General features: G+C 44.5%; 1 protein-coding gene across 1 annotated transcript in view; it reads left to right on the forward strand.

Moving 5' to 3' along the window:
* Positions 1–4,388: 4,388 nt before the first annotated feature.
* The window catches only part of FBXW7 (F-box and WD repeat domain containing 7), a 177,506-nt gene continuing 165,146 nt past the window's right edge, over positions 4,389–16,748 (forward strand). Inside the window, exon 1 of the mRNA XM_065062709.1 lies at positions 4,389–5,030. The gene's annotated coding sequence lies outside the window, so the exon portion shown is untranslated. The remainder of the gene's footprint in view (positions 5,031–16,748) is intronic.

Consider the following 16,748-nt stretch of genomic DNA (forward strand, 5'->3'; position numbering starts at 1 on the left):
CTTCTATATTTTGTTTGAATGCAATAGGTTCTATCTACAATCCTGATTTTATTGTCTCAGTCTAGTGCAACTTGGTTTGCACATAGCTCTACAGTGCTCAGTAAAACGATGGAAGAAACATGAATTATGCCTTACCGGTGACCCTACAAACATTCTTGAAAAGAATAGCAAGAAAATAGAAATTAACCAAACGCCTAGCTGCTGGGAGGCAGGAGGTTTCAGTTCCATCAGGCAAGGTATTTAAGATGACCGTCCAAAGGTCAGCTGGGACAGCGGTTTCATTTGTTGGGAATTAAAGGTAGAACTAACTGTGATTGAGCTTGGGGGGCTGTCTATAAGAAAATGAGCTCTTTGCTTCTTGAAGTCTGTCACATCCTTACATGAAGCAGATAGATAGGATGTTTTGTAACATTTAGGAAGTGGCAGCAGGCGGTCTGAATCAGTAGATTTAGTATGAAGGTTTTGACAGCCGATGTGCAACATACGCGCTGCAGCTGTTAGGTTGAAGTTGGAGACAGATGAACCAATCTATATTTCACTAACAAAAAAAGCGTGGCTCTTCTCCCTTGTCACTTGCTTATCTTCCCCATTTTGCTACCTTTTGTCTGCTCCTGTGATTTTTTTTCCTCGCCCAGCAGAACATGCTGTGATTAAGACAGCTGCTGCTCTGGCATCTCCCACTCCATTGCCTGCCTCTGCCTCCTCCTCCACCTGCAGCACAGCAGCACAGGTTCCCTGCAGCTCTGGCCCATTTGGCAGTGGGATCAGCCTTTTTAGAAGGACCTGTTATGATAAGACAAGGGGTAATGGTTTTAAACTAAAGGAGAGGAGTTTCAGGCTAGACATTAGCAAGACATTTTTTACAGAGAGAGTGGTGAAACACTGGCCCAGGTTATCCAGAGAGGTGGTAGATGCCCCATTCCTGGAGACATTAAAGGCCAGGTGGGACAGGGCTATGAGCAACCTGATCTGGTTGAAGATGTCCCTGCTTATGGCAGGGGGATGGGACTACATGAGCTTTGAAGGTTCCTTCCAACCCAAACTATTCTATGATTCTATGAAAATATGCATGAGCACTTCGCCGCAAGCCAGGACTTGGTGTCTACTGGAGGTCCCTCCTCACAGGATTCTTGCTAAAGGGTCAGTTCCTCAGGCAGCAACCCTGCCTCAGAAACCCTCCCCAGCCCAGGACCCCCACAGGTATGACCCCACTGCATGGGCTGCCTGCTGCTCCCAAACCCTGACACCTGGCACTTCATGCATGGGCAGGTTAGAGAAGCTGAAACACCCACCTAAAATAGCGTTCAGGTTTTCATTCTTATTTCTACAGGTGGTGTGATGTACTGCACTGCAAGCCTTTGGGATTTATCTATCTGTAAACACTAGGGGCAAATAGTCTTAAAAGAAAAAAAAAGTGAATTAAATTGCATTAGTCAGAAATTAGTACAGAAAGCTTCTTTCAGCATTGACTTCATTTGGGTTCATGTTTTCACACACCGAAAAAATCCTTTATGCTTCCCTTTATCTGCGAACAGGGCTTCAAGCTTACAAAATTTATCATAGGCATATGATAAAACCATAAATATGGGAAAATGAATCAGATTTTTTAAATGGCGGTTTAGTATTTGAATTTGCTCCTTTCGTTCGGTTATTTCACCTTATTATTTATGTCATTTTGAAGATGACATAGTACAATACAAGGCCAGCTTCCATCTATAATAACAATTTTCATGTAGATTTGTTACTAATGCATGTGCCTTTCTCTCTCTTGGCTAACTCACATTTTCCAGTCATCATCTAATTTTCCATGCCTTTTATCATCTAATCTTTTCAGTTATTAAGGTTGTGGGGAACTTTTAATGTATTTCAGTGCAGTTTTTCTTATACATGCTTGTTAAGCTTAATAAAAGAATGATAGATTGCAGCCTTGCCATTAAGCTTAATATCAAGTTCTGGTACAGTTCTGCTAGTCCATCAAGATTAAAAACACCACAGGAAGAAAATACATCGAGACAGTCAGCAGGTCTTCAGTCTCCAGACAGAGTACTTAAGAACAGTATTTCTCTAGCTTTGTCACCATTTCATGGACAGTAATAACCTCTGGCAAGTTTTTTGTGTTCTCACTGGATTGTATGTTGAAAACAATACAGTTCTAGTTAAAACTGTTCTATGTTTTATTTTTAAAATCAGTTTTATTGAAACTGTATGTGTGGTGGCATTAGAGTCTGGCATACGGCAGTGTTAATCTCCCTGCTTAGTTCTGCCAATGCATTGATCTGCAGTATGATTGCTATTTTTATCCCTGCTGTTTGAAGTACAGTCAGTCATGACCACATTTCCATTAAAGACTAGGCGCTGAACAATTTTAATCTGCGACTAATAAAAAACCATAACATTTTCATTAAATCCACATACAGTCTCAGCACTATCATCTGTGCTGGCAGAATAGGGATTCTCTGTTTCTGGAGCGATGCATCTGCCATTGTCAGTGATCTACACTGATAAGACAGCCAACTTTTTCCTTCACTCCCAACTAATACGTACTCAGTGTTCCAGATGTGCTTGATCTATGTGTAAATCTATTATTCAACTGGCAGAGGGAGAACACTGCAATAAAATGGAAAGCCAGAAGAATAAGCAATAGGTTGAAGAAACAGGAACTAGTAACCCCTTGATGTGGATAGGGTCTGAGTGGAGAGAAGTCTGTTCTCTTAGCTCAAGGGGCAGAGATCCATACTGTAGATGTAAAAATCTTATCACTGCCATTCCCTTCATAGAGGGCAAAAAAATCACAAGCATTTTTGTAAACATAAGAAAAAAAACCCAAAACAACAAATCTTACCAAAATGAAAATATTAGAATTAGATTTCTCGGGCAGACTTAATTCTTGCCTGTTCCAGGAATATGAATATGATTACATATTTATCTATGTATTTATTACAGGGCTGCTTGGTCATTCTGTGGGAAAGCTGAGTGACGCTCTGTGAGGAAGCAGGGCTTGCTAGTGAAGGAGGCCGCTGTTTGCAAAAGCACCCCTTGACAACTTGTGACAAAAAGCGTGAGCAGTGACTGAGGTGTGGAGCTTCAGCTGGTGAGGAAGGGACCTGACCGTAGCTCCGAATAGTGAGAGTTCTCCTCTGCTGTGTTGTACCAGCAGGGGCAAGGAAGAGGTTTGGCAACTCTGATAAGCTCAAAACATCTGTTTTTAATACACAGGAGAAGAAAAATCAGGTAAATGATGTTGCGGGAAAGGGTAAAGAAACATCCAACACAAGATGATGGCGGGTAAGAGCTAGTATTAAAACTGAATAGCAGATGTGGAAAAGCTGGTGGGCAATGGGAAGGCTTTCAGCATGGTTAGCCTCTGGCCCAGAGCTCCTGTCTGTCTGCAGGTCTGCCCAGGACATACATTAGCATGGCAAAGATTAGCACTCAAAAGCAAATGCGATGTTTAAGTTACATAAGTGATCTTAATTTTGTGTTTATGATAGCAACACGATCACATATTGCCTTTTTTTTTTTTTTTTCCACAGAGCACAAGGTTTTTTTGGTGCACAGGCCGGATGTTGCGAGCAGCCACCACACACGTTTGGTGAGTGGCAATTAAGTATTTTTTCCTTGGGCTCAATCAACAGTGCCTTGTCTTCTTTATCACGCAGTAAAGGAACCCTGTCGGAGCTCCCGGGTAACGGTCACAACTCTGTTATAAATGTCAGAGCCTCCTGTAGTCACTATTTTTTTCAGCAGGGCCTGTATAGCCGTTGTCCCTATTACGGAGTTGGAGGCGCCCGGAACTCGGCAGCGCTGCGCAGAAGCCCGAGCAGAGAGACGAGGTACTGCCGGGCACAGCTCCGCACCCGGGCGCCGGAGGCACCTGCGCGGCCGAGGCGCAGCAGCGGCCGCCGGATGACGGGCACTTTCCACCGGCGCTCCTCACACCGCAGCCGTTCGCGGTTCGGCAGGGCGGGCCCGGGGGAAGCGACGATCTCGTTGCCATGGCAGCGCACACGCCCGCCCCTCCCGCCGCCGGGGCGGGGGCACGCGCACGTGCGCGCGGGCCAGGGCTTCACGCCCTCCCCGCGGCCCTGACGTCACGGGGAGGCCGGGCGAGCGCCGCTCCCGTCCCGGGCGGAGCTCACGAGCCGCCCCGCGCGGCGGGAGGGGGCGGGACGCGCCGAGGCCGCCGACTGCGGCTGCGCACAGACCCGCGCGGGCCGGCCCCGCCCCCTTGTCCTGGGCTGAACCATGCGGCCGCGGCCGTGGCCGTACCTGCTCGGCTCCACCTTGCCCTCCGCTGGCGTCATCGCCCCGCGCCGGCACGGGGGCGGGGCCTGTTGCTGGGTTACGGCTGTCATCCGCGCGCGCCGCCGCCGTGCTCGCTCTCTCGCCCGCCCGCCCTCCCCGCCCCCTCCCGGCGCCGCAGGAAACGAGCGGATCCCGGGGCGCCGCTGCCCGCCACCTCCCCGCGCCTGGCCCCCCGGCCCTGCCCCGCCGCCTAGCGCTCCGCGCCGCCGCTCACACATGCCGGAGAGTGGAGCGGCCGCGGCGCCCAGCCCTGCCGCCTGGCTGCCCCGCGCTGCCCTGCTGGGGCCCTAGCGGTCCCCCCCGGCTGCTGGAGCCGGGACCCGGCGGCGCCCGCAGTGCATGAGAGGGAGAACGGGGCGGGGGCTGCGGCCCGAGCCACTCGCCTCGCGGCCGGCGGCGGCGCGGAGACCGGCCCGGGGGGCAGCGAGGGGCGGCGAGGCGGCGGCTCCATGTGAGAAGACGCGGCGGCGCACCTGAGCCGCCGGGACAGCCGCAGCCGGTGGGGAGCGGGCCCCGGGCCAGCCCCGAGGACCACCTGCTTGCCCGCGGAGGGCTAGACTCATCTGCCCTCGTGAAGCCGCCCGGCCCCTGGCGGCAGCCCGGGGACAGCGGGCCCCCTCCCGCCGGGGGAGGGGGGCTCCGCCTCGCCGCCGGCATCGCCCTGCCGACGGGAAGGCGTGCGCGCCGCGAACGGAGGGAGAGCCCAGCGGAGCCCGTCCCGGAAAGTGAGTGTGAGCGGAAGGAACCGCCGGGGGAGGGGGGGCTGGCTGCCCCGGGGCTGCCGGTGGAGCACGCGGGGCCGGGCGGGGGGCGCGGCGCCGCGGCCGCCGCTTCCCATGCGGCTCACGTTGCCGGCTGCGCACGGTCTGGTGCCCCGCGGGCGGGCGGTCCCCGCCCCGCTCGCACAGCCTGAGGAGGGGCTGGGGAGGTGGGGGCTCCGCGGCCCCCGGGAGGGGCTGAGGTCTCCTCCGCAACTTCTGACGCTCCCTTTGTACCCGCCGCGGCGCGGGCCGGGAGCGGTGGCCCCTGCGAACAAAGGCGGCGGGCGGTTGGAGTGCCCGGGACCCCTCCGTCCCCGCCCGTGGGAGCCGAGCGGAACCGCCGGGGCGGAAAGTTGTGCAAGGCTGGGAGGGAAGCGCACGGCCACGGTGCTGTAAACCCTGAGATTTTCAAACATACCCCCCTCACCACCCCTTTAGGGGGTTGAGTTGTTCCTAATAGACCCTGTGGCTGCCTCCTGCCTGCTCATTTACGTAACACTTGGGTGGAAATTGCCGGTGTTATTGTCACAGGGAAACGTTGTTAAGGAGTTACTTTTTCGTGTAAAACATTTTAATACAGTTTAAAAGCAAGAAGTAGTGTTGGCTCTTCCTGTTTATCGGAGAAGTTGCTTCTTCACAAAGCACGAGCAAGTGCTCTTGCTCTCACTCCAAAACTTTCTCTGAGGCTGAGGAATGAAGAGTCTCGTTTGAAAATGGGACTCTTTGCTTGGGTTTTGTTTTGTTTTGCTTTGCTTCTTAGCATTTCTGCGGCGTGCAGAATTTCCCTCTGAGCAAAAACACAGCAAAACTTAGATTGTAACTCTGTGTGAAAACTATTTGCATGAGCTTAGCCTAAGCACTGCTTCCTCTTCGCATATCTCTGGATGGAGTCTAGAAGGACTTTGGAGGGAAAAATTGCAGGATTTGTCTGGTTCTTTATTAAAAGAAGAATAAACAGCTTGTGAACATCCTGTGGGTCAGTTGCTGGGGTCCTGCTATTCTGCATTTTCTTTACCAGATGGAGTTTAGAGAAAAATAAAACGTAGAAGAAATGTATAGTGGCTGAAGGTCTAAAAATACATGTGTGTGAATGGAAAGCTCTACTACAGAATTCCAGCAATGTGTACTGACTCTGTTTGTTTGTGCTGTGCATTTGAGAGTAGATGGAGTCTCTTTCCCAACTGCGTACTTGTCTGTTTCACTGAGAAAGGGACAGCCTCTGAAAACTCAGGGGAAAACGTAGAAATCAGTAGGAAGACGTAGACATCAGTTCAAAGGTAGACAGGGCACCTGACGTTTCACATATTCTTTTTGAGACTAAGTATGCTGACAGGTAAGATGATTCTTTTTTTTAGACCAGAACACCTCCATGCATTAAGCTACATGTCGTCACTACTGTTTTAAAGAGAGGGAAAAAAAGTTAAACTTGCTGTTTAATTTGCTTTTTGCTTTTCTTGGCCCTGGAGCTGGGGGGTCAGGGAGCTGCATTCTCTTCAGTCCATAATATTAAGGGGATGGCCAGTGCCATGCTATGTTCAATATACGGGGGCTAAAAGGTTCTACATCCTTTTTCCAATGTGGTGATTACACTTGCTTTTATCTCACTTTATATTTCCAAACTTAAATGTGCCCTTTCCCACTCCATCATCAGCCAATGGTTAACGGCAGCCTGATTCTGTCTGTTGATAGTACTTAAACCTTCTTGTTGGTGTTCCAGGTTCATAAATATCTCAAGAAAATATATCACCTTATGTTATTAAAATGATTTTTGTGAAGGTATAAGTTTTTCCTCCTATTGCAGCTTAGATCTAATCAATACAGTTCCTTTATTCAAGCTGAATAATCTTTTACTGTTCCAGCATTGTCTGTTTGGAAGCAAATGTTTATAAGAAAGTATGTGAATTTTATTTTTATTAACTGTTAGAAAAGATTTTATAAAAAGTGGCATTTCAGTTTAGAGAAAAATAATTTTTATCTTCAGACTCTTAGACTGACAAATTAACTTTACTTCCCCCCATTATGTACATACACAGTACTTTGCAGAACTTTTGTTAATTACTTCAGTGGAATTTGTTGTCTCTCAATCAGTGAAAGAAAGGAATGGTGTGTGATGATTTAGGCCTGGAGATGTTATTGAACAGAAAGGAATGCTATTCTTCTGTCTCTTTAAAGTAAACTAAATTAGTTAAGTATCTTTTGGTCAGCATGTTTTAAATTCAGGCTGTGTTTAACGACCATGCTTATTCTTCTGAATCTTTTTCTGAAGAACAGGTGCTTGTTAACCAACCATATGTATATAGCATTTGAAATAAAACTAACATAAAGACTCTATCTGCAGACCTGCTTCAGCCTTCTCTTACGTGGGCTGCATATATTGGGTAATTGTTGAAAGAGATAATGAGGATTATGTGTAATTGCTCTTGAAAATGCTCTTTCATGACAGAAAGTATTGTAATTTTGTGATTTTGTGGAAACCAATGGATAGTTCTGTACCAAAATGCTCTATGTGTGCATAGGATAGACAAAAATCTGTTAATCAAGATCACTTCTACAGACTTGGATAGTCTCTCGTGACAGTGAAGGCTACAAAGTCTTCAGGGGTTTGTCTGGTGAAGACCTGGAACCGTGTAAGTGTAGAAGTTAACTTACTGTTAACAAACCTCTTGGTCTTGCTTTGTGGTGGTACAGCCGGTGGCTTAGATCAAAGGTCAGTTTAGCCTAGTATCCAGTGTTTCTCAATGGTCACCGGTGGATGTCTGTGAAAGACTATAGGCAGCACTATGTGCTACAGGTCCCTGTCCCAGAACAGCTGTCCAGTCACCGTTGGTGTGTGCTTTAGGGCTGTGTCACTTCTGTGCATTTGGCAGCCCTTAGTAGCTTCCTCTTGGGTGAATGTGTTTGATGGCTTCAAGGGAAGAGTGGGCAAGTCACCGCTGAGTGACTTGTTTTGAATGTACGAGTCATCAGCCATGTTGGATACCTTCTAATTCCTGTGTGAGGAGAGAGGAAGAATAATTGATTCCTGTCCACTCCTCACCTGTCACAGTTTTGCATTCAGTAGAAAATGAAACATGGTTTTCCAACTTTCACTTCATATAGATTATGGGTGAAATAATAAAGTAATACTTTTTTAGCTCTGTTCTCTGATCAACTGGAATCAGTAAATAAACATAACGGCTTGATTAGGCATTTACTTAGATGTTAAAGTACACATTTGCTTTTTTCCTTCGAGAACTTTGCATATGCATGGTATTTTTTGGGCTGTAATTAATGCTAGAGGCATTGCAGCTCACTCGTGAGGGAACATTTCTTGAGAAGGGAGAGGGAATGGGAGCAATTATTCTGTTGCGATGTTGTGAATCCTGCCTAATTCTTTACACCAGCACTTTACTCTGATCAACCACTCCAGTGTTCATCCTATATCAATGCATACATTGCAATTAAGCATTTTTTAATAGATCCTTGCCACTTTTTTTTGTCAGTAGTGTCTGTATGATTTGTCTGTAAGCACTTCCACTTGCAGCCTGTATTTGAAGTTTACACTTAAAAACACTTAATAACCGTGTGTTGGGGGGGTGTTTTATTGCTGCCCCACATTTACTTTGAAATAGCAGGATTTTTTTTCAGACTTTGATCAAAATAATTTTTATTTGGAAACATAACTCGTGTATATTTCAGTTTGCAAGGTCAAGTACCTCAGAAGTAAGGAATGTCAGAATAAAAAGGGGCTGTTGCATTCGATCTTGTTTGTGCACACCATGACAAAAAGTATGCGGTCATCTCTACAGGACTGTTCGTCTTTGCAAAATAGACAGGTCTTGATTATTCAGTAGCTCTCCACTGTTTTCTCTGTATTGTCTGAAAGAATTGAAGTTATTTTTACAAGGGCAAAACAGTGTATTTTTTCCATAATGTCATGTCTTAACATAGCAGCAGACATCTTTTTCCCATTTGTTGGGACAATTGAAGATGTTAGCGTTGCCTAGAGGATACAGCACCCACAGCTTGGCTGGTAAGCAAAGGTGTGTGAAATAGTCCTTATTGTCCAAAACCAGCTTGCTTAGCTCAGAAACTTTGCCTACATCTTGAGCTGAGATGGTTGGCTTTGTGTTGGAGGATGAGGAATGTTGGTGCGTGCTGTTTTGCCCGCACAGTTCTGATGTGATGGTTTCAGCAGGTGCATGCTCACAAGTAGCTACAAGAGCAAGATCTGATCTCAAACAGCACTTCTTTTCCCCTCCTGAATCTCCCTAACATGATCAGTAGTGGCTGTTGCAGTATGAACTAGTGAAGTTTGTGTAGTTTTTTGACCAGCCCCAAATAGGACCCTGAAATGGAGAAGCATGGGATGTCTTTATTGTATGTGTTCTTTTCAGTTTTGGCTGTAATAGAATCGTACCAGTATGATATGTTTTGCAATGCTATTTATTATACCTTAGACTATATTTTAAAAAAGAAAAGCAATTTCCCTTTAATAGTCTCACAAAAAGTTGAGAGTGCTGTTTGTATTTTGTAGCCCAAATACATTGTTATGATACCAATTAATATTTCAGTGTGCCCTAAATGTCACATGGGTCATTGGGATGTTGAGGAGGAAAGTAATGTGCTTCTTGAAATAGCTTGGTCTGTTTTCTGATTGCTCACACAAGTCTGCTTTCTAGCAGCTATAGTATCAGGGAAGCCTGTTGCAGGTAGTGGATGGCTAAGTTGGCCTAGGTGGACTTAGTTCTTCTTGTGACCCGGAATCAGATAGCTGCTTATAGCAGAAGGGCAGCTCCGAGGTGGTTAACTGATGTTGCCCATTTGAAGACTGACTATTCTAAGATGTTTAAAATGTGTTTTGAAGTGCTTTCTTTCTTGAAAACCTTTCATTAACATGGATGGTGTGAGCTACGTGTTGCTTTGCCAGAGAAGGAGCACTTAGAAGGCTATGAGCTTTTCAGCATAGGTAGGCTGAGCTGAGGTGTGCTCAGAGGGCAGAACACACTGTTGAAGCTACGCTAAGCACAAGATTTGCCTCCTTACCAGGGCGAGAGAGCTGCCCACAGGAGGAGCCAAGAGGTGTGTGAGCGCTGTGGTGAGACCTGGCCTCATGGAGCTGTAGCTGTGGGGAAGAGGACATTGGGGGAGGAGGAGAAGCTGCAGTAGTTTTCTGTAAACTTTTCATAAACCTCAATTAATTAATCTTGCCACTAGGTTGTAATTATGGATTCATTCTTTCCCTTTCCTTGTCATCCTCTTTACACATGGGCCTCTCTTGGAAAATTAGAAACCTAAACTAACTCTGGGATAATTGTTATGTTTACTCTGTGTTCCCTTCTCCAGTTCCTCAGCCTTTTGGTCCAACGTCAAATCTTGTCATTCTCCATCTTCAGCACTTCTTCCTTTGGAAATATTGCTCTGGGGAAGGTGGGAGGAGACCTTGACATGATACGGGTTACCAAAGACTTTGTCTGTGTATTTCCTTGCTGGGGTTATCCAAGAGCTTAAGGATGGTGATGGATTGCTGACTGCACATGGAGTGTTGGGGGTCTTTTTGGTGGAATGAAGTACTCCTGGAATTGGTTGTGTGGAGTCAGGGTTACTCAGCTGTGGTTTTGTGTCGCAGGTTGTGGCAGGTGCTTTGAACTTCTGAAGGACAGGAACTGCGAACTTGTGGTGTGTGTCGTTGACAGTATCTGCCTAACTCTGCCGGCTTTGACTGACATAATGTCCTTACTGCACACACTGGCTGGTGAATTCTTTTGGAGCATGCGTTTTTCAGGATGAAGTCTACCATGTTTTCTTTAAGGTGGAACTTTATGTTTGAATCTGCTGTAGCATGCTGCCTATGCTGGTAGGGAGTTTGCCATATTACAAGCTGTATGTGAAAGGATATTGTTCTCTTTATGTAAAATATGTGATATATAAGGATAGACTGTGTATCCTCATACATCTGCAGGAATGAAAATAGTCACAATATTTTCAGAAGCGAACAGGCTACTTTCAGACAAGCTACTTGTCTTACTAAATGACTGACAAGCCCAGAACACCACAATCCAAAGCCAATGGGGAAGAAAAGGTTTCAAGATTTTCCGAAGTTCCCTTTTTAGGAGGGTAAGCTGCTCAGTTTGTTCCCTGGTGAGCGCAAGCCTTTCAGCACCGTGACACAGTTCATGCTTGACAAGTTGCTCACTAGCTATTGCAGTAGCTGCAAAATGTAGCATGTCTTTGCTAGACCTGACAATAGTGGGTACATGCTTTTGTTGACTTCTCCATGGCCTAATAAGGCTAGTTCTTAAAAACAATATTTTTTCAGTGTTCAAGGCTGTAATCTTTAAATAATGATAACTAAAGCTACAACTTTGGATTCAGGCCTCTCTGAAGAAAAGTTACTCACCTTTTGTGGAAAGTGTTGTCCCACATAGCTTGGCATGGTTTTGAATCTCTGTTGATGATAGGGTGTCTAAGCCTTTGCTTTACCATATCCTGTGTTTTTGCCAAGGAGTATTACTTGTGGCCTTTACTTGTTCAGTAAACCTGCAGTTTGCCAGGAGTGCCTACTTCTCCTGCTGTTTATATCTTATTTTGTTTCAATTTATGCAATAATGCTTAGAGCAAGAGATCATCTAGCACAATAGAAAAGGGTCCTGAATCTGATTGTGGAGATACCCTTGTCTATAGAAAAGAACCCTGAAACTGCGATTCTGGAGATGCCCTCATCTAAGTTATTTTTAATGTTTGTTTCTGAGTTCTGCTGTGGCAGTTTCATCTGTTGTTGTCTGAGCTGATGAATGTCTTCAGTTCCGTGGCATTTCTGTGAGTGGGTGGATCACTGCAATGGCAGGTAACTTTCTTTTCTTAACTGCAGAGTACAATAGTGACAGTTTTTATGGATCTTGAGGGCATCTTCAGCATCTTTTAAATCATGCTAAGGCAAAGTTGCTGTGTTGTTGGTTGTTTGGGTTTTTTTTTGTGTGTGTGTGTGTGTGTGTGTGTTGTTTTGGTTTGGTTTGGTTTTTTTGTTTTGCCAGGAGACTTTTGACACTGTTTCTTTCTCCATGTACCTAGACAGCAGGCCCTACTGGATATTCCAGCAAGATGGAATTTGGAAGAATCAGTTTGTTTGGGAATTGCTTTTCTTCCAAGTCTTGCTGCAAGAGTCCCGGGGGAAGGAGATGATGGTTCAACCTGCCGTGTTTGTCCCCACCCCAGACTGCCTGCCTGGTGCATATTTAAACTTCTCTGTGTAGCCAAGAGGGGGTCAGATACACACCCTTGCAACAAGCCTCTGCTAGAAGAGGGCAGTTGTACCCCTCTGCTTCCATGGTGTGTTGGTTGCATTATCTGTGGTAGCAGGTGGATTCTGACTCTGATTAAGAGCCTGCCTGACTTAGTCACTGCTTGCCTCCCAGCTTGCTGGACTTTGTCTTGCCCTGGACTTGCTCTGCATTGCCAGCTGTGTGGCACATGGTCCTGGATGGCTGCTTGGGGGTCCTGGAATGCGGCAGAGCAGCATGCAGGCTTTGGTAGCCCCTTAGTAATACACAGGCAATACTAACTATGTTTTGATGTATATCTTCAGGGAAGTCACAAATGTGTGAAATAGGCAGCATGAAGAATATCTTACATGGGCTCTAATCTTAGGTGGGCTCTAATAGACAGATGTCTGAACTTTCAATTTTTCAGACCTCTAATACAGAAATATGTTTATGTTGACGACCCTGATTGTCTCCATAATGGCAGTTTCTTAGCTTGTCTAGATTTTTAAGTTAATTTTGAAAGTTGTGTGTGCCTGAGAGTGCACTAAATCTAGGCTGATTCTTTGACATGGCTTGCTGTAGCAAAACAACTTTGACATTCATGGTTATATTTGATTTGTTTCCTGGACATACTGTTTCTTCATTTCAGGTTTTGTGTTGTATTCCCAGTTTTATAGCTTATTGCCATGGTAAATCTTGCAAATTGTAGTATTGTTATTTTTCCTTTGAATACTGTTATGCCTGACTGTTTAGAAATCAAGTAGTTCCTGATATGCAATGGAAAAGAAGTGGGCTGATATTGAAATAACCGAGGGTCAAACTTCAGCTCTGCCATTACTGCTGTTTGGCTGTGCCTGGCGGGAGCACTAGATAACACTCAGTATGACTCAGGAGCACAGGCAGGATTTTTTTGTTTGAAGGGGAGGGTGGGTGGTGTCCCATGGCATGGGGTGGATGTATGGCTGTCTAGGTAGGAGAGCTACATGCTGCGGTTGCTGGCTGCCTATGTAGGAGGTATGTACAGTCATCCTGCTCAGCCTGCGTGTTGTTTACTCGGGCTGTGGGAACCTTTCAAAAGGGTGCTGGGAATGACTGGAAAAACAAAAGCTTGCTTGGTGGCACAAAAGAAATGTTAACGTTTGGGTCCTTCTCATTCCTGTTGTTTGTTTACACTGCAGTGTGGTGGGAACAAAATTGATTGCGTAGGTTAGGCATGACTTGGCAAAGATTAAAACCAAGAAAATTAAAATTGAAACAATTTACCCTTCCTTCATACAATCTTTTTGAGCTTTGCAAAGATGGAGGGTTCCTGAGATGTTATATTAATTTGTCCTTTATGGGTTTGTCTTCTGATAATGCATTTGACATGCTCAGTCTCTGCTGAAAGGAGTGGTTCCAAACAGCTTTGCCTACCACCAACCTCTTCCTTTGCTAGCTATTGGTTTAATCCAACTTTTTGGTAAATAGTTTTGTGCAAGTGGTTTTCTACCATTTTAGTTTACTGAATTTAAGTGAGAAAGGAACTAAAAATTCAAATTGAGCTGACTCAGTGTGACACAGGATTTGTGTTAGAGCTGGCACAGGGGACGCACAACTGGTAGTGAATCCTTTGAGCACTGGCTGGCCATTAGATCAGCTTAACTGTGTCCTGAAACCTCATGATTGTGGTTTGATGATCTGCTAAAGCCGGTGTGGAGTATGTGCTGCAACCTAAAGGGCTAATTGTGCTCCTCCCAAACCCTTTTTGGCTTTTGTAGTTGTGGTGTCCGCTTCCCAAATACAGCTGGTTTTGAACCGGTATGGGTGCTAGTGCTGCCTGACTTCTTAGCCTTTTTGGATAAATGGAGTGTGGGATTGCCCCTTTTAATAGCAAGACAAACTTAAGCAATCTAAAAATGCTTGTAATCATATACTAAACTGCAGATGTATAGTTGTATGTATCATACTGTAAACTATATGCATGACAAAAAACACCTTCAGCTATTACTGCCAATTCAACCTACAAAATTGAGCATGCACTTGATCTTCAAAGGTTTTTCCCTGGAGTTCTCTTCATATCACAGTCGTAGCTCTGCCAATCTGGACAAACTAATCCTTTTATTCATCAGAGCTACATTTAACACAGTGATCAAAGCTACAGTGTGCAGAAATCTTAGTATTCAAATCTGTAAAACAGAAGGGAAACAAATTGTTCTATGAGCAGCAGAGCTAACAAAACGTAGTTTCCTGTGGATTCGTATCCTCTGCTGCTGTATCCCACCACTGCAGTAACCGAGTCTTCGTTGCTGTCCTACTATCTTCTGTGACCTCCCTTATCACAGTATGTTCAGATCCAGCAGCCTGGCTGCTATGCTACTCCCCATACAACCTACCAAGCTTTTTTTAGTTTGCTAGCTGAGCTAAAGCAGCATGTGCTGTGTAGCTGTTGCAGAGCTTTGTGTATTCATGCTGGCGGCTGCCAAAGAGGAAGAATGAAAATCATATTCAAGAATCCTACTGATTGTAGAGCTCAGAGTTTAACTTTTGTGCTGTTCTCTCTGCCTACTAGTTGCCACCTGCAGAAAAGAATTGGGATTTCATTACAGGACACATGTATGTCTTTTGTCCTTTCTTTTCAGAATAACTTTGTTGAAAGGTGTGTAGTGCCACAGAAAAGCTTCACATATAAAACTTTAATAATTCACTAGTCTTCAAGATTGGTCTTAATTGTTTTTACAGGTTGTTATGCTGTTTAATAAAACATGTAATCCTTTTAAAAAGTATGTTAGGTTTATAGTTTAAGTAATTTTTTTTTTTTTTTCTTTTTGGAACCAAGTTTGGAGATCTGAGCATTCGTTGTATGCAAATGTATTGTTTCATATTAATAATGAATTTCATAGTAATGTCTTATATAATTATTGATGTTATAACCCCATAGTTTAGTTGAATATATTCTTGTTGACATATCTGATCTTTCTGATGCTTTTTGACAACCCCTTTGACTGTTTCAGTGTAATTAGCATTTCAAACCATTTTTTACATTTTGTCCCTACCTGGAGTGCTGTATATTTTCCGAGTGCCTGCTTGGAATGCTGTATTCAGTTTATAATGTACTAACTGTGATATTCTCCAAAACATTTTATATACATTCTAGCTTTTTTTTTTTTTTTACTGAATATTATTCTTCAATGGACTGCTTGGAGTGAACACATTTCTTTCTGAATTTGTTGTTAAAATACAGAAAGTTGCTGAGTAGAATATTAATCTTGACGTGCAATACCTTGTTGATTGCTCATTTTGTCTGTCATGGATTTCCCCTTTTATCTAGCTTGGTTAGACTATCTGAAGTTCTTACAGTTCCTTCTCTTGTCTTGGCCTTAATAATTTTGATGTGGATTTTGCTGCTTTTTGCTTTCTGGACCATTAGGGAGCATGTGAAGGTAGTTCTAGAGCAGAAACCCAGTCTTCTGCTGTTAACCCTTGCCTGCAAGTTAACAGACCACTTGCTGCTTTTTCTTTTGATGCTTTGTTGCTGGCATCTACATGCAAATATTTTTTCCCCTCATATCATGAATAATTTTACTTAATGGCTTCTTGAGACTTTGGGGGAGGATTTTTGAAAGTCAGTTTTCCAGCTATTTCTCCTTAGTTCACTGTTGTTGTTATACAATTCTGCTAGTCTAAAAAAGCATAGTTTCCTTTCCAGAAACCATGCTGTATATATTGTACGATATCAACCTACGTAAGTTTTACAATAGTATTTCTAAACAATTGTTTCAGCTAGCTTGCTGATGCATGGAAGGTTTGTTTGTTTGTAACATACTAAATTATGTTTCCTGGCTCTGTTAAATGTAGGTAAGTATTGTGTTTTCTCACATTCTAATATTAGATATCTTTAGTAGGAGGTTAAAGTAATTTTTTAAATATTTACAATTTTTTTTTTCTCTCACTTTTCTGGCATGACCCAGTTCTGATTTCTGCTTGTAAAATGAGCAAATGCAAAAGTACCAGATTTTCGCCAAATGCAGTGTTAATGATTTAGGTTTGTTAGCTCTGTTCCACTCCCCCAAACTGTGCAGTGGACTTCTGGCAGCAGAGAAATGTGTGTGCTCAGGTGTCTTTCTTAGACTTTGATTTTAGTATCTAGGAGGTCTTGAATTCAGATGACAGAAACCCCGTGAGATGTGCAATGGAGAGGGAACAAACAGGAGTATGGAGGTCTCCCTAATTAGTGAACAGGCTGATGCCTGTCACTTGTTCTTCCATCTATTTTTTGCATCCTTTTTCAGGAAGGAAAACAACCTGCAAACCCATTCCAAGGTTATTTAGGTTTTCTGGGGAGACAAATGGCAGCCAGGACTGTCTGCTAGTAGACCCTTCTGCTGCACACTAAAAGCTTGCAGAGGCACAGGGTGTAGGAGGGAAAGCTATGAAATGTTTTGGTTCGGTGGAGATAATCAGT

This window comes from Columba livia, chromosome 4 (genome assembly GCF_036013475.1).
Source record: "Columba livia isolate bColLiv1 breed racing homer chromosome 4, bColLiv1.pat.W.v2, whole genome shotgun sequence".
Classification (NCBI taxonomy): domain Eukaryota; kingdom Metazoa; phylum Chordata; class Aves; order Columbiformes; family Columbidae; genus Columba; species Columba livia.